The sequence below is a fragment of the Sciurus carolinensis genome, unplaced genomic scaffold (assembly GCF_902686445.1).
Source record: "Sciurus carolinensis unplaced genomic scaffold, mSciCar1.2, whole genome shotgun sequence".
NCBI classification, from domain to species: domain Eukaryota; kingdom Metazoa; phylum Chordata; class Mammalia; order Rodentia; family Sciuridae; genus Sciurus; species Sciurus carolinensis.
Genome location: NW_025920403.1, coordinates 94,273 through 120,623, shown reverse-complemented (window position 1 = coordinate 120,623; position 26,351 = coordinate 94,273). Strand labels below are relative to the sequence as shown.

At 41.4% G+C, this 26,351-nt stretch overlaps 1 non-coding gene and 1 pseudogene across 1 annotated transcript; one reads left to right on the top strand and one right to left on the bottom strand.

Annotated features, from left to right (window-relative positions):
* The first annotated feature begins 13,763 nt into the window (after positions 1-13,763).
* Positions 13,764-14,383, top strand: LOC124975697 (SREBP regulating gene protein-like; annotated as a pseudogene).
* A 6,455-nt stretch (positions 14,384-20,838) lies between these two features.
* Positions 20,839-20,914, bottom strand: Trnap-ugg (transfer RNA proline (anticodon UGG)). Its single transcript has one exon. It is a non-coding gene; the product is annotated as a tRNA-Pro (tRNA).
* Between the last annotated feature and the right edge of the window lie 5,437 nt (positions 20,915-26,351).

The following is a 26,351-nucleotide window of genomic DNA, read 5'->3' as shown; positions in this document are numbered from 1 at the left end:
GGTGCTGAAAGACCCTGGATGGGTTTTTTTTTTTTCCCGCTGAAGCAAGCGGAACCCCATCCGATTGCTCCTGCGCCTGCAGATTCAGGCTCACCTTCCATTTACCTGGAAGCCCAATTTTCTGCATACAACACCAGACTCCAAAATTGGTGAGTTCCCCTTAGGCAGGCCCCTGACCATTTAAACACATCTCGGCTACCCGCAATTCCACCTGCAGTCCGCTGCAGTCCCCCTCCTTATTATAAAGCGGCCACCCCCAGCTCCCTCTGCCGGCTTGCAGCCTTTCGCTGTTCGCCCTGTGGCTTCATCTCTCACCGCCCTGCAGCTTCACCCCTCGTGGCTCCTGCCACTCAACCGCCGAGGTGTGGGGGTACCTCCTTGGTCCTCATAATTGGTCTTAGTTGTTGGGTGGATGTCTGAATTTTATGGTGCTGTGATTCTTTCTCAGGGTTTGAAGTTCACTCACTTCTGCTGCTGCTAGTCCCTCTCGCTGCCCTGCGGCTTCCCCACCCCCACCCGCCTCGCAGCTCTCTCTCGAAATCCTGGCCAGGTCTTCAAACCCTCTCTCGGCTTTTTTGCCCGGTTAAACAGTGATTTCGGGTGATGACCTAATCATTGTTTCTAACCTCTCGTTGCCTGGCACCGTGGATTCTGGGATGCCAAATCCACTACCCAGGTGGGTCTCAGATTACCATGAAATTCAAAACATCCAACCCAGCAAACTCGTCCCTGAGATTAAATCATCTCAAACCCCTTCACCTATTCCCTGAATCAGAGCTAATTGTCCTTTAGATAGTAAGTCAGAATGGTCTATTTATGACACCCTAAATTCTAGCTTTATACTAAGTAAAATTGTATGCCTAATTATGCTAGTTATAATTAAGTACATATATGGGCAACCTGGTGAATGGAAAGGAACTTTTCCCCTTCTTGTTTTTCCTTTCTTTCTTGCTAAACCTCTCTTGGCTTCTCCCCCACCTTTTAACCCTTCTTTCCTTTCCGAGTTCACCTCATTCTGTTTCTCCTTCCGCTCCTCCATTCAGTCCACCAAGTTCCCCAACCATGTGGTCTCGGACACACATTCTAGTTCCTTTACTGGAGGTGGCTGACATGGAGGGAGTAAAACCTGAACACATTCTCTTGGCTAATTCCTTATTTTCAAATCTTTTCTTTCTCATCTTAGCTCTGCCTGCAGTCTCAAGAAATTATCTCAGTCAAGGGTTACATTGAAATGTAAATGAAGAAAGGTTCAATAGGAGACCAGTTTCAAGCCCAAGGGAAAAAAAAGTGTCCATTTTAAATTTCTCCTGGGCTACAACTCAGAATACTTTTCTCCCTTTCAACTTTTCTTTCCTTCTTATTTTCTCACGCTTTAATTAATAACCATTATCATTCTTCTTCCAGGACTTTATTTTTCTTAAATGCTGTATTTTTGAGCTCACAATTTTGATCCTACAGACCTAGGTTAATGATTTTTGATCAGTTCTTTTTATCCAACTCGAGTTATTTTTGAACATCTGTTACATTGCAATGGAGATAAATATTACAAGGCCTTTGCTTTTGTGTTAAATATAAGCACGCATAAAATTAAATTTTTAAAAATGGATCCAAATATTTTTAATTCACGTGATTTAATGAGGTTCAATTTAAATTGGGTATACTAATAAATGTAAAATGTCCTTAAAATTAACTCACAAGTCTCCAAGTGGTCAACTAATAAATATCAATGTTTATAAAATGTCTAACATCAATTTTTCTTGGAATTTTCTTTAACAGAAAAGACAGCAATATTATTGGTACACTTGTCTAATATCTTTATTTTTCTACAATAAGATGAGTGAATTGGAGTCAACATGTATGGGATTACTCAAATGTGTTTGTTAAAGATGTCTGATTAATTTATAAGGTTATTCCATGGAGTAACATACTTAAAAAGTTATTCTTTGTATATTAAATGTGTTCATATTTTCCAGGTATACAGCCTTTAAAGCAAAATTTATCAAGCTGCTGTTCTCCACATTAAACTTGTCTGTAATGGTAACCGTATCATTTAATATTCTGTTATAAGACCTGTCATCAATAGGGTATATGTAAAATGACATTTAAGAAAGAGTGTAATATGCAGTAGCAAAAATGGAACTCAGCCGAAATTCAAGATAGCTATTGCACAAACTGAATGTTTTACTGTTGGTAATTCCATTTGTATTTTCCTTGTAAACTCTAATTGTTGCCTGATCAATATTTTGCAGAAGTACTGCTTCAAGTGCGAACACTGTAAATTAACTTGGAATAGTAAGCCATCACCTATAGAACAGATAATGTAAACCCCAATTAGATAAAAGGGGGTAAATAAGGAGTAAAGCTATAGACATTAAAGCTAAAGCCCAGTACTCTTACTTTATGACTGGTGAGACTGACTTGCTTGATGGTTAAGATCAAACTTAGAGATAGAAATTAAATACAGAGGCCAAGAAAAACTCCATATTTGGGTCTTGCCCTCAAAGTCAGCCTGAACCCAGGGAATAAGAGGACTTCTCCAAAGCTTTGCAACTCTGGGTCACACAACCTCCTGAGCAAGGAGATTGATGAGACTGCTAGAGAAAAAGTGACTCAGTGCATCTGCTGCAGAAGAGGGTCACAGAAAAAGGGAGACATCCCTGGCACTTTCAAGGAAAGTCACGTCATCGAAAAGACCCTGCGTAACCAATGGCACTAATGGAGCTATGAAGCTGCTCTTAAGTTCTCTATGAGTTACCCCTGTGGAAACTTAGCTGACTCTTTAACAGACAGGAACAGGTCACTTTGACCAGCTTGATCTTAAACACCTAGCAAATCAGTTAAAACCAAAGTATAGCCATTCTTGGGCATTTAAAATAATAGTAACTATCAAGAGAAACTGCTAGAGTCAGAATTTCTGTTTTTAGTCAGTTTAAGGCCTACAGACACAAATAGGCTTAATCTATGTTTGCTAGTACTAAATGTTGTGTTCACATTCCTGATGACCTAGACAATGTTGAAACTCCCAAATGAAGGCCTGCCCTCTCCAGCCTTTGCTAGGCCTTGTTATGGGAACAACTTCTCAGTTCTTCCACCCCCTCTTCCATGTCAATTAATCAACTTGTATTGCAGAAATATCAGGATCTCACGAAAATTGGAGCCTAGCTGCAGATGTGCCTCCAGAGAAACTATCAAGTCTCCAGTTCTTCCTGTCACAATGATACCAGCTCTACGTCCACACCCCAGCAGGAAGTAATTACAGAAGACTGACCTTCATCCATGTACCCAAAAAAATTTTTTTTATAAAAAAGGAAATGTGGGAATGTTAGGTATAAAGCCACCTTTTTCTCTCCCGCTACAGGCATCACCTGTCAATCTGTGTTAAGCCCGCCTCTCCCGTTACAAGAATTTCTGGCTTACATCGCCGTAACCTTCCTGCCCCCCCCCACATTACATTCCAATATGTCATTGGTCCATCAGTCAGTCTGTAATAATTCTCCTCTGCGGTTGGTTTCTCCCAGCCCATGAAATTCCAATACAAGGAATCCTGCGCCATCTTATTCCTCTTTTTTCCCTTTCCCCTTTCCCCCGAGCGGACACGTTTTGTCCGTTAGAATAAAAGTTCCTCGTGTGAGACCTGTATCTGCGGAGCATCTTTTCTGGGAGTTATCGGCGAACCAAAACTGCCCCCTTTACATCTAACTAACACCAGGTTAGTTCATATTCAGAAATCAATAAATGTAATTCACCATATCAACAGACTTAAAATCAAGAATCACATGATTATTGCGATAGATGCAGAAAAGCATCTGATAAATACAGCATCGCTTCATGCTCAAAACACTAGAAAAAATAGGCTAGTGGGAACCCTCCTTAACATTGTAAAGACCATCTATGCTAAACCCATGGCCAATATCATTCTAAATGGTAAAAACTGAAAGCATTCCCCCTAAACACTGGAACAAGGCAGAGATGCCCTCTTTCACCTCTTTTATTCAATACTGTCCTCAAAACTCTAGCCACAGCAATTAGACAGACCAAGAAATTAAGGGATATGAATAGGAAAGAAGAACTCAAACTATACCTATTTGCTGATGACATGATTATTATTTAAAGGAACCAGCAAATTCCACCAGAAAACTTTTAGAACTCATAAGTGAATTCAGCAAAGTAGCTGGATATAAGATTAATGCTCATAAATCCAATGCATTTTTATACATAAGTGATGAATCTTCAGAAAGAGAAGTTAGGAAAACTACCCCATTCACAATAGCTTTGAAAAAAATAAAGCACTTGGGAATCAATCTAACAAAAGGTGAAAGACCTCTACAATGAGAACTACAGAACACTAAGGAAAGAAATTAAAGAAAACCTTAGAAGATGGAAAGATCTCCCATGTTCTTGGATAGGAAGAATTAATATTGTCAAAATGGTCATACTACCAAAAGTTCTATACAGATTCAATGCAATTCCAATTAATTTCCCAATGACCTACTTTACAGAAATAGAGCAAGGAATCATGAAATTTATCTAGAAGAATAAAAAACCAGAATAGCTAAAGCATCCTTAGCAGAAAGAATGAAGCAGGGGTATCACAGTACCGGACCTTCAACTGTACTACAAAGCAATAGTAACAAAAACAGCATGCTATTGGCACCAAAATAGGTATGTCAGTGGTACAGATTAGAGGACACAGACACAAACCCAAATATATATAATTTTTTTTTATACTAGACATAGGTGCCAAAATATGCAATGGAAAAATGATAGCCCCTTCAAGAAATGGTGCTGGGAAAACTGGAAATCATATGCTACAGAATGAAACTAAACCTCTATCTCTCACCCTGCACAAAAATCAACTCACAATGGATCAAGACCTTGAAATCAGACCAGAGACCTTGCAACTTTTAGAAGAAAAAGTAGGTCCAAATCTTCAACTTGTTGGCTTAGGATCAGACTTCCTTAACAGGACTCCCATAGCCCATGAACGTAAAGCAAGAATCAATAACTGGGATAGACTCAAACTAAAAGTTTTCTCTCAGTGAAGGAAACTATCAGACAACGTGAAGAGAGAACCTAAAGAGTGGGAGAAAATCTTTGCCACTCATACTTCAGATAGAGCACTAATTTCCAGAATATATAAAGAACTCAAAAAACTCTACACAAAAATACAAATAACCCAGTCAACAAATGGGCTAAGGAAATGAACAGACACTTCACAGAAGAAGATGTACAAGCAATCAACAGATATATGAAAAAATGTTCAACATCTCTAGTAATAAGGGAAATGCAAATCAAAACTACCCTAAGATTCCATTTCACCCCAATTAGAATGATGATTATCAAGAATACAAGCAACAATATATGTTGGAGAGGATGTGGGTTAAAAAGTACACTCATACATTGCTGTTGGGTCTGAAAATTAGTGCAGCCACTCTGGAAAGCAATGTGGTGATTCCTTAGAAACTTGGAATGGAATCACCATTTGACCCAGCTATCCCACTCCTTGGCCTATACCCAAAGGACTTAAAATCAGCATACTAAAGTGATACAGCACAGCAATATCATAGCTGCTCAATTCACAATACTCAGATTTTGGAACCAAAGTAGATACCCTTTAATTGATGAATGGATAAAGAAACTGTGGTATATATTTACAATGGAATATTACTCAGCCAATAAAGAATAATAAAATTATGGCAATTGCCAGCAAATGGATGAAATTGGAGAATATCATGCTAAGTGAGATAAACCAATCTCAAAAAAATCAATGGATGCATGATCTCTCTGAAAAGTGGATGATGACTCGTAATGGGTGTGGGAGGGGGCAAGAATGGAGGTAGGAGGGACTGTATAGAAGGAAAAGAGGGGTGGGGGGGTGGGGGGGAGGAAAAAAATAACAGAATGAATTAAAATTATAACCCTAGGTAAATGTATGATTGCACAAATGGTATGCCCCTACTTCATGTACAAAGAGAGAAACAAGGTGTATCCCATTTGTTTACAATAATAACAAATTTTAAAAATGAAATTTTTCCTATACAGAATTCAGAATAGGCAGGAGAAAGTATGGTGAAATCAGGCAATTAGGAGAATGGTGATATTAATTTATTTTCTATTACTAAAGGTATAATTTCAGCAGATAATGCGTTGGGACCCTATTGTCCTTAGGCTCACGGGTCCTACTCGGATTTAGGGAACACTCTCTATGATTCCAGGAGTGTGAGTCCTTTAGAGCATAGCAAGCAAGATTAGCCTTGAAATCATAATTTCCTGGTGCTTGTAATCACTTCCATACTGCTTGACAATTATGCAAGATATGAACAAACAAAGTAACAGTATAGTTATAACTAGTAACCCAGTTACATGTGTAGAAAAGTATTTAGAAGGGTTCAGAGAAGAATTCCTTCAAACTGTCCCAAACTTCTGTATTATTAAGAGTAGGTACTTTTGCATGGGCCATGGTCAGGAACTGAGATTGTAATTTCAGCACATCTAAGGAGGCATTATGAAAGGATCTAGTCCCATTATGTGATTGCATCATTTTGCCACTGAACCTCAGTATCATTGTATGGAACGCTAGTAACACAAAATTGGGTAATGTTATAATGACATTGGGGTCTCTAAGCCCATTGTAATCTTGTACTTGTTCACCTAGCCATATAACAGAATCTTTGATTGTTAAATTTCCTGATCAATATGTACTTGAATTTGCCAGGTCTCAGTAAAATTCTTTAGAATGTTGAAGGAAATGAGCTGTTCGTGCCTGCTGCTGCAATGCCACCACTGCAGAGGCGATTTCTCCCAGCCAAGATAACAATGCCAGCTGTCAGTCACCAGATGAAACATTTAGTACAGGCTTTTAAGTGTCGTAGCAACACTGCATAGATGCTACTGAAGGTGTTTCTTACCATGGTTCTTTTAATTTTACAGGAAGCCAAGAGGCTACTGGTCTTTTGAGTATCATAACAGTTTGTCCTGAACATTGCCATGTAATCTGATCAATACATTGTTGTAACATGCAGTTTTTCACTTTTAACATGATATATATTTTATGAAGCATCATGTCATATTTTAATGGGTCTGGACAATTAACAGATTTTAATACACATGCTGTGAGATAGGATTCCATAAGAAAAACAAATATTGAAAGGGGTAACATTTTCAGGGTTACAATATAAAAAATTACCATTCAAATTCCCTAATTAGACCAATTATTCCAGATAGTAATCTTAAATTGTCCCAAAGTCCATTCTTAAGGCCGTAGGTGATAATTCTCCCCTTGGACCATAAATAGGGAGTTGTAACATAAAACAGTTCTACAGACATGATCTAAGTTGCCCCCATGAGATAATCTCCATCCCAAAACTCTAGTTTTGGCATCAATCATTTTCTCTGTGAATACCCCAGTCTATAACCTGCTTTCCAGCAACAGAAAGATTTTGGAATGGGATATAACACATTCAACCACTGTAACAATTCATGGGAAGCATCCCAATGTTCTTGGTAAGAAATAGAGGGGTCTATTTAATGAATAAGTAAACCTTAGCTTTCTGCCATGCAGGAAAGCCTCTGCCAGTTAGAAAAAATAAGCCAGCCTTTTGATCCTGTTCTCAGGGACATAAGCTGTAAGTCATGTTTGAGTCCCAGTGTGGTAACAATATGAGTTATTGAGGGAGATGCAAAGTGGTTGTTGAGCGTATAACCCTGAATAATTAAACAAACACTGTTGGGAAGACCCAGGAGTTAACAAAGGACCAGGCGGGAAAGAAGTGAATTGATGTAAACTGAAGGGGGAACATCAATCGAGTTACTGGGTGAGCAATGACTGGCTGTGGAATGTGGGACCAGTAAGTTTCTATGCCATTTGTTATGCTCACAGTTGTACATATTATGAAGATCAGCATGAGGAATCTATTAGTATGAATGATGAGTTGACCCATTTTTCTCAATTTTTCTTTGATTATTCTGTTGCTATCTTAACCTGTCCCCATGGCATGGGGTGTGTCTTCCAGGTTCAAGAGGCATTAGCTTTTTCAACTACAGGGACAGGGTTCTCATTCAGCCATTTTTGTCTTCACTGTTTTGGGTCCAGAGTTGCTGCTTGTGAAGTAAAGACAATATGCAGAAAACACAGATGAAAGAAATTTGAGTAGGGGTTAAAGTCAATAAATGTCCCTTGAAACCAAAGATCCCAAATGAGGTCTAATGCTTGAGGAGAAAGATGAAGCGGGAGTGAATATAATAAATTTAATTAATCTCTGAGTGCTGTTAGGAAAATGTGAAAGGGGGCTAGAGAAAAGGACATTAGGAATTTTGGGTGTGTGACTCAGCAGCTTCCTCAGGAGTGGCAGGACGGTGGGTAATGTGGAGTTGGGTGGGACCTGTAGAAACAGAATGCTAAGAGGCAGTACCAGGAACAAGCTTCAAGTTGCTTAGATGGATCCAGGAGGGGTGGTCTTCTAACTTGGCTGCAGTGGGAGTGATTGAAATTACCTTGAAGGGGCCTGTCCATTTTTCTTTTAAGGTGACTATAGGTTGGGAAGGGAAGAGGTAAACTAAATCTCCTATGGGAATAGGAGAGGCCCCTGAAGATTGGGACTGGGGAAGATGGATGTGGGCATACTTCTAGAGGGCAGCCCTGAGGTGAGCTAGGAGGGTTTTGAGAACATCAGGAGGAAAACTAGGTAACTGAGTTGAATGGTGGGTGGGGGAGGGGTCACCCATAAAGAAGTTCAAAGGGGCTGAGCATAAGGGTTTTTTGGGGTAGTGCTTGGATCCAGAGGAGGGCCAAAAGGAGGAGCTTAATTCAATCTAAGTGAGTATCTATAGATAATTTGGTAAAACTTGCCTTCAGCGTTCTATTTGTCCTCTCAACTTTTCCTGAAGATTGCGGATGGTAGGAAATGTGGAAGTTTCACTTTATATTTAAAATTTTACCCAATTCTTGGGTGATAGATGAAGTAAACTTGGGACCTTTATCAGACTGGAGGGAGGCAGGCAAGCCAAAGTATGGAATTATTTCCTGGGAAGGTAAGACTGCAACTGTAGAGGCCCTTATTGTTAGTTGGAAATATTTCAATCCATCCAGTAAAGGTGTCTACCAAGACAAGAAGATATTTTGTCCTTCAGACAGAAGGCTTGTGGGTGAAGTCATGTCACCAGTTCATGGTTGGAAGGACTACTCTAGCCTGATGTGTAGGAAACGGTGATGATCTCACATTAGAGTTGGGAGTTAGCCTTGAGACCAGCTCTGGTGAATGATTGGAAAAATTGTTGGTTTGTCCCAACAGGTGGGGGTGGACTGAGGTGCTGTGTATGGTTCAGCAGGGATAGGAAATGGCAATGGAAGTCAGGAAGTAAACAGGAATTCTAATACAGGGGTCAAGGACAGGGTGGAGGTGGACCAAAGTCAGGAGCAAATCCCAGGAAAGGTACAGGGGCTGGGGCTCCTGAAAGAACTTCAACTCCCCCTTCTCCCAGCATTTGATTTCCCACCAGGTCATTGTGACTTTGTACTTGAGGGGTTGAAGTGACTTAGGTTGTCCCATGAAATGTCCCTGCCTCCTTTTGCTGTTAGTCAAGGGGGAGCCTCTGGGCTGTTGCTGAGAGCTGCTGGTCTTCAGCAAGCATTATGAAATGAATATCACCATCCCACTTTCAGCGAGGAGCCTGTTGTTCATTGGGTCCCTCTGCAGCACAGCAGCATGGTGAGGGCAGGGCTGGACCTGCAGCAGCCCTGGCCAAGCTCCTACCAGGTGCTGGGTAGTTGGCTGAAAGATGTGCAAGATGTGCACTTCTGACCTGATGCTCCTGGAGGGATCTTGGGGGCAGTGGCATGTTGGCCTGGCCTTTGAGCATCCATGTGGGGCATTGCTTGGCCTTTCTCAGGTTACATCACACAAACCTGCACTGAGGGTGTGGGGCACAACAAACCTGGCCTGTAGCCTCAGGGAGAGTTCAGATCAAAACTGCTTTGTTTAAGCACATACTTCCTCTGAACATCATTTATTTCATGTATTCTCTTTGGAATTAGAATCCAAAAATTGAAGTTTCTAGGTTTTTTAGACAGATTTTTTTTTCTGCTGAGACTTAAGGACCCAACCAGAACAATTGCAGAGGAAGAAAAGTTTGTTTGAGGGATCACAGTTTAAGAGGTCTTAATCCATAATAGGTTGACTCTGTTCCTTGGGGCTTAAGGTGAGGCAGAGCATCACAGAAGTAGAGTGTGGCAGAAGGAAGCAGCTCACATGATGATCAGGAAGCAGAAAGAGATCTCCACTTGCCAGATACAAACATATACCCCGAAGTCATGCCCCAATTCCCACCTCTTTCTGCCATAGCCTACCACTTCAGTTACCACTCAGTTAATCCCTATCAGGAGAATAATTCAGTGCTTGGGTTAAGACTCTCACAACCCCATCATTTTTCCTCTGAACCTTCTTGCATTGTCTCACACCTGTGCTTTTGGGGGACAACTCACATCCAAACCATAACACTGGCTTTCCATTTTTTAGTTTGATATTTTGATTGAAGATGAATAATTGAATTATATTTGAATCTGTTAAATCAGGAATTTGTGCTATTACACTCTCAAAGAGAGTTCCCAGGAAGGGAGAATCAGTTTGTTCAGCATTATGTCCCTGTGCCTCACATACCCTTGGTACACAGCAGGTGTTTATTGAGTATTCATCAGTGGTAGGAAAGTGTTGCTGGAGCCTCAGAGTTTTAGAGTTAGAAAAGTTTCAGTGGGGAACAGCCTCTACCTTTGCAGGGTAGAGAGTCTCATTTTCTTCCCCCTTCCTACTTGGTTAACATCTGATCCAGGACAGAATGGGAATAGTCAGCATGACACAGGAACTAAACGACTGGAACTGGAAGCTGAGTGAGACCCTGAGAAGTGTCAGGTGTTGTGTGGGGTTAGGCTAGCCCAGAGCTTGCAGATGAAGTCCAGGGGGCTGGAAACTGAGGCTGTAGGTAAAACAGTGGCAGTAGAAGCAGGTGAGGAATGCCAGCCTCTCACTCTCCAGGGACCCAGTACGCATTGCTGTTTTATTCACACATGACAGACTTCACAACCCAAGATCAGTGGTTATCCCTATTTGGAAAGGAAGATTTAGAATAGGGGTGGGGATGGGTGGTAAGAAAATTGCCTGAGATGGGGAGCCTGTGCTTACAGCAGGGGACACTCTCCAAGTGTACAGAGGGTACCATTGTGAGAGGAAGTGGAGCTACAGGGCACATTCTGGGGAGAAGAGACTCAGCCCTGTGTCCTCTTGGCCTGTCTGGGACATGGGTAGACTTGGGGATAAACTAACTCAGGCCTGAACTTCACCATAAGTTTTGAAGGCTGAAGATAGGGGACAAAGAGGTCCCACTTGTCTGTGCTTAGTTTATGAACAAGTCATGTGACAGAAGGGAATGAAGTTTCTCCTGTCATGGAGTCACCATGTGAGGATATACTGAGAGTTGATTCTTTTGAAATTTTTGTGGGAAAAGTAGGTGTGACTCACTGGATAAAACACTTGAAAAATGAAGATCACAAGCATTTGTTGTTTGTGCCTCTGAACTCTCAGGAAATCCTCAGTCACCTCCTCTTCATGTGGAATAGAAATCCCAGCTCCCAGCACATTTGGGCTCTGGGCAGATGTTCTGAAGTTCCCTTGTATGCTGAGATGAAGAATGGCGAAGAATAAAGGCACAATTCTCAACCTCAAAACCTATTATTTTAGAATGTTTTATTGTGTGACAGCAGAGTCCACTCAAGGTGACCAGGTTGGGATGGACTGCAGGGAAGGACTCCACAGAGGAGAGGCATTGTATGGAGCTCAGGCTTCTCAGCTCCAGATAAGTGTGTTACTTACCTGGCCATAAGTCCCAGGAGGGGAGTATCAGTTTGTTCAGCATTAAGTCCCTGTGCCTCACATACCTTTGGTACACAGCAGTATTCATCAGTGGTAGGAAGGTGTTGCTGGAACCTCAGAGTTTTAGAGTTAGGAAAGTTTCAGTGGGGAACAGGCCAGCTGGCAGTGCTGACAGAGGCATCTCAGTTTCAGATCCTGGAACTGTGAAGGACCTTTGAAGATTCATCTAAGCCTCTCTCCTACCCTCTCTGCATGGAAAAGTTGAGGAAATAGCCAGCAAGATGTAGAATCTTGTCAAGTGATGGCCAGGAGCTTGCTGATGGGGAAGAGTCCTGGCCTGCACTGCAATCCATGCACAGTGTATGTGAATTTACATGCTCTGTTTCGGTCCCCACCTTACATCTGAAGGGACAGAAATGTGCAGACAGGAGACTTGTATGAGGTCCCACATATTGGTTTCAGGGCCCTTTCTGTGCATCTCCCCTTGTGAGAGTCAGTGGTGGCAGCCGCATGGGAATGGTATGCCCCATGGATTTGAATGAGACATCAGAATCTCATTTAGCCCATTTCATTGCATCTGCAGGACTGTAATTAAGGTATCTCAAAAGGGTCATCTTTCATCCTTGTCTTCAAAGCTGATAGAGAAGGTGACAGCTTCTTGGAGTCCTGTATCAACTTTGGATAAAAAACACTCAGTTGAGACCATGGGCTTTCCAGGAAGGACACTGCCAGGAACTGTTCCTTCTGCTGGCTGGTGTGGCATGGCTGGCTCACTCTCAACCTTTCTCAGGAAGGCATAAAAGGACAGGTGTGAGTTTTTGCCTCAGGCTGAAGGGTAAAGGGTTTGGCCATTTCAAGGGCAAAATCAAGGGCATCATGGCAAGTGGTTCCAGTAGTGAACACATCTGGGGTTCCTGGGATGGACCTGGTCAGCATACAGCAGAAAGAGAAATGGAACCTGGGCACTGTGTTTTAGCTCTACATCCTCTTTGATCTTCTCCTGAGGGGGCCACCCTAGGTAGGCTTTGTCTCTTTCTGGCTGAAGAGACATGGTGACTGTACATTCCATGGTGGGAGGAGGGTTAGAGACATGGTGACTGTACATTCCATGGTGACTGTACATTTTCAAACCTGTTTCCTTTTCTGTAAAATAAAGACACTCATGTTACTCACTGACTGGGATTGTCACAATATGAAATGGGGTGACAGGTGGGAGGAACTGGACCTCCACATGCTGTCCCAAGGTTAATTGGGAGGCCCTATTAACTACCAAAGGTGTCATAGCTATTGCTTTTAAACAGTTTGATACTCTCTGACTCACAGGATCTAGCTGTTTGGAGAAATGGGTTACTGGACTTGGATGGGTCTCCACTTTTGGGGTTTAGACCCCTACAGTTAAACCCAGTGTTTTGCATATGACTTTTCTTGTATCCATAAGATGGCACAATTGTCTTTGGGTATACTTTCCTCTTGGGCATTCCAGACTAAGTAGATAGTGCATTCCTACTGTTAAGGTCAGTTAAGGCTCCTCAGGTGTTACTTTTTAGAATCTTGAATTACATGCGAATTGGTTTTAGTTCTTAGTAATTTGAATGAACACCCAGGAAGAAGGTCAACATTTTACTTTTTCACATATAAATTGTTTGCTGTTTTTTACATACAATTTATAAAAACACATTTAAGAGACCCAAATATATTGTCTTTTATAGATCTTAAGCCAAGAATACTTGAATTTATGATTAGCAATGGATGTTTCAATATTTTAACTTACAAAATGGGCTGTGGACTGTGGGGCCAGGGTTGCAGCAAGTGGTGGGGCTTCCAGGCATGAAGGGGCCATGCCACTGGGTCCTGGGCTCTGATTTTGCTCTGCTCCCCAGTGTAACCCCAATCACCATAAGAATGGGAAACCTGGTTTCCATGGTGTGGTGCTGTCTCCTGCATAAGAGGTCGGTGCTGACCCTGGTCTTCAGGCTCTGACTGGTTTATGTCCTCAGCAGCTCTTGAAGCAGGAGAAGAAGGCAGTGAGAAGTCAGAATCTCCTCCAGCTTCAAGACCAGGATCAATCCATTCCATGGAAAGTGCAATTTAACTTGGGCAATAGCAGCCAGCCAAGAATTCAGTGCCAGAACTCCTTTCAAGGGAAGCACCTCATCATGGATGACTGAGGGTATGTCTGTGAAAGGAAGAATCTACTGACCAATGACTGCTGTGATGTCAAGTGTCCCCAGCACAAAGCAGTACTGCTGCAATAGCTGCCTGGCCAATGGCTGCTGCAGCACCTGCAGTACTGCATGTCCTGGGCCAGCAATTCAACAAGCAACTCCTCTTGGAGTCCTTCCTCAACAGGGCAGTTGAGGAATTCCAGAACCTCTTTATGGCTGTGGAAGATCACTTCCTATTGTGCTTGGCTAAGTGCAGGACCTCTTCCTAGAATGAATGTGCAGCATGAGAACCCCTACCAGGACCCTATAGCCAAGTTCTGCTAGGGAGAGACCCCTCTCAATCTCTTCCCCATGTGATGGCCCTCTGTAGCCCAGGCACTGCCAGAGAATACACTGCACAGAGTCAGACTTCAGTGTCCAGGCCAATCCAGTGCAAGGAGACAAGGTGGTGTGGGGATACTTTGACTGTGACCACTCCCTGTGCTGTCCACTGGCTTTACCACCTGGGCTGCACCTGGTATAACTCTTCTATAAAGCAGACTGGAACCTCTGACTGGGCCCAGGCAGGAAAGAACTGCAAGCTGAACTGGGAGTTGTGTTGGCTTTCCTGGGAGACTCAGCATTAGCACCCACACAGCGATCTGGAACTTGTGTTTATCAGACACCAGGTGTTCACTTCTATATTGATCTGAGCTCTTCCCTGTAAAATTATTTCTTAGATTCCTTTGGAATAGTAGGAAACACATGATGTTATATGTAGAAAAATGCCTTACCATTCTAGTTGAATATATTCAAGAAATTTTAAAAACATATTTTAACTTACAAATGATTCAGCTGTTTTACCTCTCTCATATAGTTTTCAGATTTTAAATTATATGATTAGCTTTACAAATATTTATCTTAATTACATTTAATGTATAGTTGGTTGTATATTACCCATGAAAATCAAGATGTCAGTCATTTTCACTTGCTTCTTTGAGAAAAAGAAAACACTAAGAAAGAAAACACTAAGAGTCATCATGCCTAAAATACAGAAAACAATAGACATTGCATTCCTCAAACATTCAACAAAGATAAATACAGCTTTGACTGGCCAGCCACCCAGGCAAAAATGTGTGCTAACAATTCTGAAAACACCTTTATTTTTAGTACAAGCAGAGATTGAGAAGAAAGGAAGTCACTAAAATCTGTAGGTGATCCCTGTCATTGCAAGTGGAGGACTATTTCAAAATTGTTTATAAGAAATGTTTTAAAGTAGGCATGTCAATCACCTGCCATGCCAAACAAGACTCACAGCTCCTTTGATGTGATAACAATCTGGATTTCTGGACCCCTATGGGCATTTGCACCCTGTCACTTCATCGAAGAATTATTTTTCAGTAAGAACAAGAGGGACGAGGTCTTCCCAAGTGGGGACAATCAGGCTATTCACCTTGCCAGTGTGGCCATAGAAGTCTTACTTGCATATTTTTGTAATCTTTCTGTATCTTGACTGAGGGCCATAAAAACCTGCACATAAGGGACTTCTGTTTTCTTTGTCTTTTTCAGTAGAGATCTAGTTGTTAATGGTGTTAAAACTAGGAGCTCATCCTTCTTGATTATCAAGCACATATGGAGGCCAAGCAGTGTTGCAGAAGTATATTTTTCTTTAGATAGCCTAGTTTGAATTTTTTCCAATTATACAATAGATACCGTAGAAGGAACCTTTTTGGACTACTGTCAGTGTTTCCTGTATCTAAGACTTCTGTAAATTTGATGTCCCACAATGAGTGGTCCTAGGGAGGGGTCAATCCCTGGAACAAATGTCTGCATAAATAGAGTGGTAACATTCATTCTATGGGCTCTGATAATGGACATGTCACAGGAGGGCAAGAGCAGCCTGCAATACCAGAGGTTGGACTCCAGAGGGAGATATTTCATCATCCCTCTCCAAGTCCCTCCTCCCTGCAAAACATAAGCTGACCTAGTAACCTAGGCAGCCATCTGGCTCTGCCACAGTTAGGTCTCCAGAGGTTCCTGCAGGCAGATGACAGGGCTGCAGAGGCTGCCAGGCCTGAGTCTGGAACATACAAGGCCTCTCTTCACCTGTCCTGGCCTTCCCTGGGCAACATCAGGTTTCCTGTGCAATAGTGGCCTTTGCAATAGCTTCCAGCTTTTTTCTGTTACTAAGAGTGGGGTAAGTCTGGAGAGGACATGCTCACAACCAATGTTGATAGAGATGATGAAGGCTGAGAAAGGCCCTGTGAATACCTACCTCACCCAAATTCATGAGAAAACTGTACTCTTCATCACTGCTGGTTTGCCTACCTCCAGGAACTCATTCTCTGAGGTTGGACCAGAAGGCCCAATCTTTGTGGCTCCAGTTTTCCTAGGACAAAGCAGAAAAGAAACAATGAGATAAATTTGGGCCCATCCTGTGAAACCAGATTATACATTTTAGGCCTCTTCAAATCCTTTTTAGAAAGGGCTAGGAAAAGAAGGAAGAAATTAACAAAGGAACTAAATAAGTAGCTTAACTCTTTCTGAGAAAAGTTACCTAACACCAACTGTCAGTGAGCCAACACTGGAACGTCTGCCACCCTCATGAGAAGGTTGTGAGACGTCCTTGTGAAGCAGGACACAGGTGGAACTGTTGGACCAAGTGACGTGCACTTGGGAGCCGCATTCCTTAGAGAGGTGTTAAGAAGACATTAATGCTCAGTATTTTTCATCTCCATGAGGACTGATATTGTGCATAGAAAACCCAATCTTGACTTGAATTAGGAATTGCATATGAAACCACAGTGTAGTCCCTACTCTGAAAACACAGTGTCCTGCTCAGAGAGGAGAATCCAGGCAGCGTTGTGAGAGCCATACCTATTTTTCTAGGCTTCCTTTGGACCTCCACAGGCCCCAGTCCACTCTATAATCTCTTCACCTCCTGTGCTTGTCCTGAGAGTGAGTGCCTACTTTGTGCAAGGCTCAGTGCTAAGCTCAGAGGAGCAACATGAGCATGGTCCTGGAAACTCTGCCTCTGCACTCTAGCAATGCCTCAGCTTCGTTGCTGGGTCAGGGGATGCTGAATCTGCCCTGTTGGAAACACACTTCTGCCTTCTGGTGGCAGACTTGCTACCACTTCAGAGGTGATTCTCAAACTTGCCTGCTCCAGGCTGTACACACCCTATCTCTGCTGTTACCTCTTTTAACAGGGCCATTTTTGCAGTCTTTCACCACTCATTGCTTTTTTAGACCCTGTTCTTGAGATTCCTAATGCCTCTTTGACCCCATCTAGAAAAACTTTGCACCCCATCCTTATTGTCTAAGATCCAATCACATGACTCATTGTCTTGCTGGATATATCATGGGCTCCATGTGGGTATATTTGTCTTGAACCACCTTTGAGTGTCCACTTTGTGTGTGCCAGGGACAGTGTTGTATAGCCAGTGCACAGCAACTGTCAGTTGAGTGAGCAGGTGAGGGGTCACAGTCAGCCTCTGGAGGAAGTGCTTCTTTCAGTGGTCAGTTACGCTGTTCTGTGTCCCACAGAAGAGGCTCCTTACTCAAATGGCTGTTACCTCAGGATGGTTTTGCATCCATGTCTGTTTCTCCCACTGCATAGTGAGCTCTGCAAATACCAGCACAGGACCTGGCAGGAAACAGGCTTAGTGTGTCTGTGGAATCTGTCATGCTATCTGTTCCTCTGTACTTCAGCACCTGTCAGGTCATTTGGCACACAGCAGGCAGGCAGCAGACACTAAAGTGAGTTGATTAGATACTTTCCATGCCTGTAGTCACTACACAAACACACACACACACGACCATCAATTGAGCATCTCACAGTGACAGGCTTTAGAAATATCACTCATGTTTTCTCTCATACTGCCCTCAAAAGGACAGAAGCCAGATCTTTCTTGATGATCTTTGGCCAACCTTTGCTTAGGTGACTCTGCCTTACAAAGTATATAAAAATTTGTATATTTTTTTGAAAAGATGACAGAGAGTTCTCATTGCAGAATTCCAACAGTAGTTGTTCTGATTTTAGTTAATTATAAATATTAATTTCCATGACAAGAACTGTGTATTTTAAAGTACTTTATGCTCAGATTATCAGCTGAAGAATGTTTGATCAGTGTCATATTGAAGGCATGAGTGATAATTTTGAACTGGCAATAAGTTTTGTAGGTTGTTTACTTGATCAACAAATCCTACTGAGTAGGTATTTGAGCTAAGCATGATTTTTCAGACTCTGGGAAGAAACCAAAATATCCAGATCTACTAAACAAACACTTATTGAACACTTACAAAGGCAGGCACTGTGCTAGTAGAAAAATAAAGCCTGGTGACAGGGAAAGACCCCAGTGCCATAGGTGCTCTCAGAGACCTTGGTGGGCAGAGGACGCATTTTTGGTTATGAACTGTGTGTCTGAGTGTTCTCAAAGTGACCTGGACAGAGTGGAAAGGGCACAGGGAGGGAGGGGCAGAGCCTTTTACAGATGAACAACAGCACTCTGTATTAGTTACCTATTGCTATGTGTCAACTTACCTCCCAACCCAGCTGCTTAGAACGAGGTTTCAGTCAACTGGCTTCAAAGCAGAAAAATCATCACAGTAAAGCATGTTAGAGGACAGCTGCTGAGTTCATGGCTGCCAGGAAGCAGAAAGAGACAGGAAGGAGCAGGGGACAAGAAATACCTTCTAGGACTCACCCCCAGCGAGTCCCACCAACTACCAGTCATTTTTTCAACTGAGGATGGATTAATCCATTGATGAGAGGGGAGCCTTCATGATTCAATCTCTTTCCAAAAGTCCCACCTCTGAACATTGCTGCACTGGGGACAAGCCTTCAACACAAAACAGTTTGGGGACATTCCAGATACAAACCACAACATGTTCTCTCACACAGGTTCTGAGGGTCAGCAATAGGGGTGGAGTAGCTGGCTGATTCTGCCACAAGGATCCTCATGATGCTGCAGTCAACTGAGCCCTCCCTTGAGTGTTGTGGGCAGGTCTCCACTGCCCACTGGCCTCTCCAAAGGGCTGGCTGAGTGTCCTCAAGACATTGTAACTGGCTAAACACAGAGCTAATGACCCAATTGCAGAAGGAAGGAATGGGTCACAGTGTCCTTCATAACCTGATCTGGAAAGTGATATTGTCACTTCTACCATATGCTATATTGTTTTGGTCACACTGACCACCTTGTTAAAGTGAAGGTGGAGATTACACAAAGGTGACATAGATACCAGGAGATGGGAATGATTTAATCATGTGGCCATCTGGCTATCACGCCCTCTGACTGAGGAGAAAAGAAAATGTAGAAAGATCCAGCCTGTGGGATATAGTCACTACCCCTGTGACAGTAAGATCTGGGCATATCCCTGGGCAATGCTTATATACATGACTGTAAGATCCTCACCAAGTGGATAACTAATAATTAAGATGAATTACTGACATTTAATGCCTATTTACTTATTTATTTTGTTTGAAGAAAAATTTGAAACTTTTGTTATCCTTCCAACTTCAAAAAAGTTTTAACAAAGCTTTTTAAAAACTTTTTGAAAAAAGTTTTATTCCAAGGGCAAAAAGAGAAACAATCAAGAATACTTTTCTTACCCTTTATCTCATTCCTGTTTGGAAATGGAATGAATCGATGTGGAAAGGAACATTGATATAAGTGAATTTTGAAATGCATAAAAAAGCAAAAGGTTACATTGTTTTTACCCAGTTTGACTAAAAAGTAAATACATATGGCATTAAATAGATTCTGCACAACCCACATGGTTATGGAATATTTTCCCTTAACATTTGATTACATATGATTTATGGGACTAAAAGATACTTTGTTCTCAGTGTAAGGATTTTTACCCCTAGGTCAGTCTAGCTTTTCACTGTACAGATCTGCGAAATTATTTGTGAGAACTAAATAAACTTCTCCATGTTATTGTACTGTTTAATAGCCTGATACAATTGTGTGACATTCACAGGGTGTTTCCCCCTTTATTAGGTTGACATTATAGGCCATAAACATTGCAAAGGCATCATCTAACTATATAATCCAATATTGACTACTAGCACTCCTCCTTGTGCTTCTTGGTTTTGTGCTCAATTTCTTGAAATACTATAACCTACTCTTAATTACTTGTGCTGATAAAGGGGTAATGTTAACACAGGTAAGTTAAATCTTGGATAAATGAACACCCCAGAGTAAAGATGTGTCTTGAAGTGGCCCACTGGAAGCCTTCGCAGCTCTATCCACAGCTAGTAAAGTATTTAAAGCAGAAATGTCTGGAATGGAAAATATGAGCTAACTGCCTGTTGCAGTCCTTTATCTGCCCATACTCCTTGAACATTGGAGGCTCACCCATATATCCTAAGGTCTCTTCTCTAACATGCTAGAAAACCAATCCTGGGAGAGATGCAGGTATATTCACTGAGTCTGTGTCTCACATTTGAGAATTGGTTTCTGTTGAAGAAGTGGCCAAAATACGGATAAAATGTCTAATATTAGAGGCATGAAAAATTTGAATTCATAATCCTCATATTTCATTTTTGCCACATACACTTAATAGGTATTGTATCTAAATACATTTAGCCTTTTCTATATAAATCTTCTATTAAGTTAGTAATAAAAGTTCTTAGTGAAATATTTAGTCCTGGTTTTGTTATGGACCAGGCTATATGAACAATGACAAAAGAGATTCTATTTTACTCTAAGACTCCATGTCATGTAGGAAATGCTCCTCCCATGAGAAAACTTCACCTCTGTACCCCAACAGTTGCCTAGCATAGCATGTTTGGCAACACAAAATGGCAATTCTTTTTTTTTTGGGGGGCGTATCAGTACTGGGGATTGAACCCAGGGCCTTGTGCTTCCAAGGCAAACACTCTACCAACTGAGCTATATCCCCAACCCACAAAATGGCGATTCTTATACAATGTAATAATGTTCTCCCTCTGGGGTTGCATTTTTCTTGGGCAGTGTACCCTAACATTAGTTTAAATGCTGGTAACCATTTTCTGATTTTCATAGCAGCAAATACTTATGATTAATGTTCTGACATGCTTTAGTTATGGAATTAGAGGTGTACTCTAACCCTTGGAGGGGGTGAAAAGGTGCGGATTCACAGCCTGCCCCTCTGCCGCACCAGCTGGTGTTTTTGCTTTTAATCTTCTCTGCACTCCTGAAAAGTGAGTGTACTGCAAATAAAGCATTCTTGTTAACCTAACTAGTGATTTATATTACTATATTTAATTCTTAAACCTTCAACATGTGACCTTTAAATTGAGCATATTTTCAAATCATTACTTAACTTGTAAATATTCACTTGAATTATGGTTATAATCCTTTTATAATAATCTGCATAAAAAAGATGAAGCTTACATTATTATTACTTTGGACTCTTAAACAATCTGCAAATGCTATTAAGAATTTATTTTGAGGGTTGGGGAAGTAACTCAGTTGTAGAATGCTTGCCAAGCATGTACAAGGCCCTGGGTTTAATCCTCAGCACCATCAAAAGAAAAAAAAATTATTGTGTTTTAGAGTCATTTATCATTCTTAAAATAATGATCATTTTGACTTTGATTTTCATGTAGAAAAGGTTAACATTGGAACTGTTTATAGTAAAAGATTTTATCATGTATCTATCTAAGCAGTGCCCCCATGGTCAGTGAGTCATATTTTACAACTTGCAGAGACTTTCTATAATATAACCATGGAGCAAATGTATTCCTTGATTACTGTTAGTACCTCTGTGTTATGTGATATGATACTGTATATGAAATTACTAACATTTTAAAATTTCAAAGAAACATTGAAAATCTATTGCTCTGAATGAAAGTCTTTCACCCCAAATGGAAATGTGCTCAAATTTGACCAGTTCAGTTTAAGATATGGAACAGCAACTTGAAGAAGGAAAAATGAAGATAGTTTACAATTAATGGGTTAAACGTTGTTATTGTAATCTTAGGGTTAGTCTTACTTCTAAATGAAAAATTATATGTATTTGATACCATGTCTGATTATTGCTTTGTTAAAAGCAAAAGTAGTCATGTGATGTGTTAAATATAAATTGTTTTAAATGTTTAAATCATGCCAAAATATTATGTATGTGCCATCCAGGGTTTATTGTTAATCTTTTGCTGAGTATGTGCACTGGGATAAAGGGCTTGTACTGTGCACTTTTTATTAATGAATAAATAGAAAATGTTAGTCATGCACACACACACCACACACACACACACACACACACACACACGGCATAGAACATCTGCATTGGAGAGAACATTTAGTCACAAAGGGACCTTACCCACTTTGTAAAATGGCCCTGCTATATGTGGCTGAAGCAGCAAACAGCTATTCTCTATAAGCAGCTGAAAGTGCTTCACAATTAACTAGTTCACCCAGGCCTTTGACCCAAATAGTCACCCAGCTGCTTAAGCTTGCAAACAAGTACAGACCAGAGATGAGCAGAAGAAGCAGAGGCTGTTGGCCTGGGCTAAGAAGGCTGCTGGCAAAGGGGATGTCCCCATGAAGAGACTGTCCTTTGAGCAGAGGTCAATACTGTCACCACTTTGGTGGAGAACAAGAAGTCTCAGCTGGTGGTGAATGAACATGACATGGATCCAATCAAGCTGGTTGTCTCCTTTCCTGCCCTCTGTCACAAGATGGGAGTTCCTTTACTGCATCATCAAGGGGAAGGCCAGACTGGGATGTATGGTTCACTGGAAGACATACATCACTGTTGCCTTCACACAGGGTAACTCAGAAGACAAAGGAGCTCTGGCTAAGCTGGTGGAAGCTATCAGAACCAACTCCAATGACAGATATGATGAGAGCCTTCACCACTGGGAAGGCAACATCCTGGGTCCAAAATCCATAGTTCACATTGCCAAGTTTGAAAAGGCAAAGGCTAAAGAACTCACATGTATGGTGTTGGGTTTCTGTATATAAAATGAACAAATTGTCCTTCATCCAGTGGGTGGGAGAAGCTGAGATATTTCTTAATAACTGAAGTTTAAATTATGAAGGCTATTCAGCATTTGAGTTAGTCATGTGTTGTATCCTATTGGATGACACACTTGGCTAATATAAATTAACAAATAACTGAATTTAACATTTTTCTTTCAAGTGTGCTTTGATTGTGGTGGGGAATAATAACCTATGGGGTGTTTCTTTCCATTAAGTGCTCAGACTCATGCTGGTCACTTGGTGTTTGCTTGGTTTCATCTGTAAATGAATCTTCCTTCACTGGGTAAGGGAGAATCCACTATTACACAGGGTCCTTTCCTTTGTGTTGGCTTTGCATCACATCAAATGATCAGATAAGAGTAAATTGTGGAGGCTGAAATATTAGATCTCTAAGTAAACAGGGAAGATGAATTATTTCTATTCAGATACTATCTACAGTAAGAGAGCTCATCAGAGATGAGAGGCAGTGACGTTGAAGACAGAGTCAGAGTGGAGGTTTTAAGGTGGTGTTTCCTTCCCTTCAGCATCTTCTTATCAGCACAAAGTACACAGTCACAGGAGAAAGTGGTTCAGGTATTATGGGTCCCTCCTTCACCCCACACAAGGTGGAGAATTCATGTAAATGGTAGGAAATATATGTTCATTAGCTGTTCATTGTGGTGACCAAAATACCTCACAAGAACACCTTAGAGGAGGAAAAGTTCATTTTGGCTCATGGTTTCAGAGAATTTTAGTCCATGGTCAGTTGACTCCATGGCACTGGGCCCAAGGTGAGGTGGCACATAATGGGAGAAGGGTGTAGCAGAGAAAAGTACCTTAGCTCATGGCAATCAGAAAGCAGAGTGATACAAAATACTAACTCTAAAAGTATCCACCAGTGACCTAATTTCTCCAGCCACACCCTACCCTGTCTACAGTTAGCACCCAGTAGAGCAATCTTTTTGAACTATTTATCTATCAAAAGGATTAATCCACAGGGTGAGGTTATACCTCTTATAATCTAATCATTTCCCCTCTGAACACTCCTGCATTGCATCACATGAGTTATTGGGGACACCTCATATCCAAATCCTAACAGAAGTCTTTCTTGTATCAGGGTGTCACTTCCCACATAATCCTCCAGCTCTGGTTCCCAAGGAAAGTACTATCACAAAGCCCCAAAGTAAAAGATTTGTTTGGTCTTTAGTGGCAATTGCAAATATTTATAAAGTAAAGGTCTGTTTACCTGGGACTTGGGCTCCACTGGTGCCTCTGACCAGTAAGCCATCTTCCACTTCTCACACCATGGCAGTAGCCTCTTGGGGCCTTTGTCCGCACCAAAGAAAGATTCCCCTTCTGACCAGACAGCCCAAGGTGGGAGGTGGAAAGGGCCTTTCTGGGAATTAAAATTCAAATAATAAATAATTAAAGGATCCCCAGGCAGGCTCAGGACTTGGAAGCAAGCAAGGTCTTCATGTCACCTGCCACAGCCCTCACCAGGCCCCCTCTGCAGGGTCCACTGTGTAGCCATGGCTCAAACCTCTAGTGTTGCTGCCTCCTCAACCCAGCTCACCTATTTCACTGCCACTTATTTTTCCAGGGAAGGAAAACTATTTGATATTTAGGAGTTCTATATATTTTCTGGATATTAATAATCCCTTAATCACATATATGATTTGCAAATATTTTCCCTGTTCTTTGTGTTGCCTTTTGACTTTGTTGACACGTTTTGTTTTTTTTTTGGCACCAGGGATTCAACCCAGGGGCACTTGATTAACTATGTTTTTAACCAGCAAACTAGGGGAAGGCAGGTTAGGAGAGAACAGAAATGGTCAGCTGCTGTGGGAGTTGATCACTTCCAAAGTGGACCTAATTGGACTGGCCCCTGGCCCACCAGCTTCAAGGTCTGGAACTCTTCACCTGCATTTCTGGGAGGCCCATGAGAGAGTCAGCTGAAGAAATGAAGTGGCCAGCCTAACTCACAGCAAAGTGAAGCCCACTGGCCAGTACATGACACACACTTGCATGCACAGAGCTCCCGAAAACCTCTTTTAGAGACTCACCCTTAACAAAGGTAACCAAGGACCCTCAGACACTTGAGGAAGTCTGCCTTAACTTGAAAGACAAAAGCCAGACAAATAAATTTAGGGACTCAGAAAAGACAGAGACTAGAATACAAGTTTTTAAAAATCATATCTTCGGTGTTTCATGAGACAAGAACACTCTACATTTATCTTTCACTAATAGATATTAAAACTGAGAAAAGAAATTAAAAAGTTGAATGGAAGAGTCAGACAATAAAGTGATGATATCCCAAAATGTACAACAATGATAAAAGATGTAGGAGAAAATTTATAAGAAAATTCAATGATTATTCCAGAGTGTCCAATAAGAAAATAATACACATTTAAGAAATTTAGAGTAGAGAAAATATAGGGGAGAAGGTTATCAGAAAATTCAAGATTTAACAGGACTAAAAGTTTCCAATTGGAAAGGACTCATTCAGTGTTCAATCCAATAAGTGAAAAAAGACTCTGGGAAGGCAAATGAGCATGAACTTTCAGAAAACAAAGAAAGTACAGACATTGGTTTTGTTTTTAAGTGCTGGGAATAAATCCAGGGGCTGCATATCAGTAAATATGCCACCACTGAGCTGCACCACAAATTCAAGAATAGATTTTTAAATCCCCCAAATAAATAACAGGTAACAAAAAGGATTTTAAAAAATTAGAATAGCAACTACAGATGTTACAAAAACAATGGCACAGTCATTTAAAATTGAGATGGAAAATAATCTCCAAAGTAAATGCTATCATTTTTTCTAAGCAGTATACTCCCTCCAACTTCTAATGTTTGCTTCATCCCCAAGGGGATAACGTTAGGAGGTGAGGACTTTGGAAGATGGTTAGTTCATGAGGGTGCAACTTTCTTATAACCCTGGTTCTTTGCACAAGATACATGATTCACTACTGTTTGTCATAATCCTTAACAACATCCAGCTTTTAAAAGTATTTACAAATGTAGTGATGCCAGGCTAGCTGAGGCACAGGAAAGGTCTGTGGAGTCAAGACCCCCACACTCCGGGAGTTGGGTGGAAGCAGGTTTATAGTGAGCGGCCTGCAAACTCATTTATTGAGGGAAAAGGTATATATTTTATATGTTTCTTGCCCAATCACAATGTGCCATGGGGGATTAGACCACCAGGCTTCTACTCAGGTTCCCTTGGTAACCCTAGGTCAACTTGGGGCAGTTGTTCACATTCCTAGGTGGTCTGAGCAGAATGCTCCTCTCTGCAGGTTTACACACTTGAGACATTAACTGCTGTGAGCAAAGAGCTAGGATTTCTCCCAACACTAATCTAATCTGGTCTTTGTTGGTTGTGATTCATCCTCCAGTTT